Here is a 4,494-nt window from a genome sequence, read left to right on the forward strand (position 1 = left end):
ATCAAAATACTTCTAGAGCCCCATGAAAATATAGCTTGTGTGCTTCGATAGACAATGCCCCCAATCCTAGCGGGAGGCAAAGGATAAGTGAGAGGTAAAGGGAGGGAAGACACCACCCTTGAAAACATTGCAGTTCTGAGCTCGGAGCATACTCCACAGGGATGCCAGGCAAGATGAGAAACTGACCCTATATGTTCAGTGGGAAAATCAAAAAGTAGGCCAAGTACACATTAGTTAATATTAAAGTGAGAGTCTCTGGAATTGTTTCTGCAAATCCCTCACTCACTGGTCTAATTAGGGAAAATGGAAGATCCCAATGTATCAGTAATTTCACACCAGTGGAAGCGTTGGAGTTACATAAATGTTTACCTCAATAATCCAGGCACGGGGTTGTGCCTGCCTCTGAAGAATTTGTGAAGGAGGAGGGGACATGAGCGATTGCCCGGGGTTAGTGAAGTTGCTCCCAGAATAAGAAAATAAAAGCTAGCCACTGGTCATTGGTCACTCTCAGCACTGTGTAAAATAATATGACTCCCACCAATTCCCTTTTCTGGTGGCTACCTAGCAGTGCTTCTCCCCCACGTAGAACCCACCCTTCTATTAGGTAGGGTCATGGGTGTTGATCACTTGAACATCTATCATTTCTGGCCAGGCAGCTCTAAGATGGAGACAATGAATTGTCGCCTCTGCCTCTTTTTCCTCTTGTTTATGTTAAATTGTCTTAAAATACCACTGGAAACACAAGCGATAAAATGACGACAGAAAACAGCACCGCTCATCAGCTTTGCGCAATAATAATGCATATTTGCATAGCTCTGTACTGTTTACACAACTCTTTTCTCAGCCCCGATTAATTACATTCTCATGTGAATACTGCTGGGAACCAGGTAGGGTTTTTGAGCTGGAGATATAGATACTAGCTCTCAGACAGGTTCGACAGCTTTCCCAAGATCACACAGCTGATGAGCTGGGAAGTCAGAGTTGGAACCTCTTTGCTAATTCTGCAGTATTTCCCTCGTCACTCTGCTCAACTTCCTTTGTCACCCCAAAATTAGCCTGTCTGCCTTCCTGTTAATTGTGTCTCTCTTCATGAAGATCTATCTTCCAGAAAATGATAATGTAGTAGATTCTTTTTTCAATCCTCACTGAATGATTTTCTAATAATTTTTAAATACTCATTAGTAAAACGTTTCTACAAGGTTATTAAGTTCTTCACAGGCATGTTAGAGGGCCACTTTACTAGCAGCCAAAAAAATGCATTAATACATCCTTGTGTGTGAAGTAGGTTAAAAATAATATATACACCCGAGATAATGGAAACATGTTGACATTATTAAGGTTATAACACATTTGGAGTTACCTTAATTGTAATATTGAGCAAATTAAAGATTATCAAGTACAGTGTCCCTGAACATTCTGGAGCAGCATCTTTCCCCATTTGACTAATTGCTGTGACACTTGAGATCTCAGTGTGATGTTTTCCTGCACACAAGCGCACAAGTGGAGGCCACCGCACCTCTTTAAATAAACAGGCAGATGTGCTTAAAAATAAATTAATTTATTGAGAGAAGTCAGACTTGCAGCCTTGATCTTTTGGCTCTGCCACAAGCATCCTCTTCCAGCTGAGCGAAAGGAAGATAGCTGCAGTTTTGCTCCACTGAGTGTACGTGAAAAGAAAGAGGCTATTCTTACTACTTTCCCTATAAATGATCCCAGAGAGTATGATGTCTGCCCTGCCTCCCCACACCCCCCGCCCCAAACGACTATGATTTAGTGTAGGGGTCAGCAAATATTTACTACCAGATAGTAAATATTTCAGGCTTTGGTGGATGGATGGTCTCTGTCCCAATTATTAAGTCTGCTGAAGAAGTGAGAAAGCCAAAGATAATATAGATAAACAAATATGTCTGGCTGTGTTCCAATTAAACTTTATTTTCAAAAGCAGCAGTTGCTGGATTTGGCCAATGGGGGCGCTGTTGATTGCCTCCCTGTGAGGCAGTGGATGGAGCACACCCACCTGGAGGTTAAGGGAGAGGGGCTCAAGCTATATTTGAATCAATCATGCTGTATCAAAGCAGACAATTGCTTTGTGGTCCTAAGCCTCTACCTGCCCTGTAGGGTCATTTCTATCTGACAAACAGAGACAGAAATATTTTTGAAGAGTAGTTAGGACCCAGAGATGGTCTAAATCAGAGATGACAGATCAATTGATTGCAGATCCTATTTTAGTTTGAGTTTCCTTTAAACAATACTAATTTGAGTGCAAGTACCTTATTTTGGAGGTGACCCCCAAAAAAGACATGAAAGAGTGGGGAAGTGAGTTAGGAAAGAGAACATGGCTCATAAAGTGTGTTAATGAGTGGGTTACTATTATGGGCAACTGGCACTCAATTTTGCTGGGAGCTCTCTGAGATACTACCTGGAAACACCTCAAAATTGTCTTACTGATCTAGCAAGGAAGCTGGGATGTTCATCCAACAACTCTTATCCCTCATTGGTTGATGGCTGGTTATTGGGCAGGGGAGTGACTTTTTGGTACCTCTGTCTTGGTTCACAGATGTGCCAAGTGCATTGCACTGAGAAAAGAACAGCCTTAGGCAGAGAGATATAAGAAGGCATCTGAACTGTCAGAGGTTAATCTCTGAGTCAGGCCAAGGGATTAAGGGCAGGGCTTTGGCAGCACCTGCAACATACAGGTCCTGCACAGGAAACATGGGTGAGTGAAAAAGACCTGTCAAGGAGACCACAGAGAGTGGTGGGATTTGTGCCAAATTAGATAGCGTTTGTCCAGTCTAAACCCAGCTTGTATTCTTCAGAGCTCTCCAGAAAAATAGACCCAATGGGAGAATGTATATACTAGAATGTATATACATACATTCTCTCCCGTCTATGGCCATGCTACCCTGAACAAGCCCTATCCCATCTGATCTTGGAAGTTAAGCAGGGTCGGGCCTGGTTAGTACTTAGATGGGAGATCACCTAGAAAGACCAGGTGCTGCAGGTGTAAAAAGTAGAAAAGTAAGGGATTGTAAACTGACAAGGTCCTTGCAATCTATGAGATCAACCATTTATTCACTTTGGAAGTCTGGTTCTTTGCTTTTATACTAATATGAGATGTTCTTCTCTTCATTATAATATGTTAGCCCTGACTTTTCTTTCCCTTTAGCCAGCTCTGTATACTTAAAACTTTGAATTAGTTGCTGAGATTTAAAAGCAAGAAGCATTTTACATAACAACAACAAAAAAACCCACCTAGGTTTCTGACTGCTGTTGAAAAATCAAAACATCTGTGTGACTGGGCTAAGGGACGCTCAGATAGCTGGTAAATATTGTTTCTGGGCTTGACTGCGAGGGTGTTTCCAGAAAAGATAGGCATTTAAATCAGTAGACTAAGAAGATCACCCTCCCTAACGTGGGTGGGCATCTTCCAATCTGTTGAGGGCCTGAATAGAATAGAGAGGTGGAGGAAGGGTGAATTTGCTCTCTGCTTGAGCTAATACAATTCTCTCTCTCTCTTTCTCTCTCTCTCTCTCGCTCGCTCGCTCGCTCTCGCTCTCGCTCTCTCTCGTCTCTCTTTCTTTCTATCCCAGAGAAGAAAAAAGACCAACCTTCCATACAGAATATGAAGAAATCTGACACCCATCTTCCCCAATAGGTTTAGAGAATAGAGTATTCCAAAGAAGGCTCAAAGAAATAAAGTTTTCTTGATGCTTATAAATGCCAGGCACTTTCTCACTCTCACACTCACATTACCTGTCTCCACACCCCTCCAAATCTAACCTAGTCCCATCACCATGGCAATCTACTTTTCATAATCAACAAATAGAATGGAGACACCCTTGAATGTTTCTCTTTCGGGATCCCACAAAGTGGTTATTTCTTGAAGCTTGTGAGATCTTTGTACTTGTGATGTACAACACCTGCCAATTTACTCTGTGACAGTCCCCAGATGCATCCAGGTGCTCAGACACTGAGGCACAAAGTGTATCACTTAAATCTAAGCATGTCCTCCTCAGTGGTCGGGATACACACATCAAATTAAGAAGAACATTACAGTTACATAAATCTGAAATAATAAATGTGGACAAAGGGAAAGATCTCTCTGTCTGACTATATTCTGATCACAAAGGAGACTATTTAAACAAACCAAGGCCAAAGGACATGTGAACTGCTACCTGATATTTATATACCAACTCTAAGTTTGTCAGAGAGTCTTAGCTAAGGGAACTCTAAGGTTTCGAATAGATGAGGAAGCTCCAAAACATTTATGGCCCTAAAAATGAATAAAGAAACAAACAAACAAACAAAACAAGGAAGAAGCATGTCAAAGTGGGCCTAAAATCCTTTGCCCCTGAAGTTGGAACTAACTACAGTTCCCATAGCTCCAACTGAGTGTCCTCTTTTTTTTAAAGGACCAATATTATGTCATGTACCTAGGATGCCCGCTTTCACTGTTTACATGAGTTAGTATTCCAAACTAATCTCTGGCATCAT

The 4,494-nt window shown here is 41.7% G+C and overlaps 1 pseudogene; it reads left to right on the forward strand.

The window, feature by feature from the left end:
* The first annotated feature begins 2,885 nt into the window (after window positions 1-2,885).
* LOC118602573 lies at window positions 2,886-3,004 on the forward strand (annotated as a pseudogene).
* Window positions 3,005-4,494: the final 1,490 nt, after the last annotated feature.

This window comes from Rousettus aegyptiacus, unplaced genomic scaffold (assembly GCF_014176215.1).
Source record: "Rousettus aegyptiacus isolate mRouAeg1 unplaced genomic scaffold, mRouAeg1.p scaffold_m13_p_4, whole genome shotgun sequence".
In the NCBI taxonomy this organism is placed as follows: domain Eukaryota; kingdom Metazoa; phylum Chordata; class Mammalia; order Chiroptera; family Pteropodidae; genus Rousettus; species Rousettus aegyptiacus.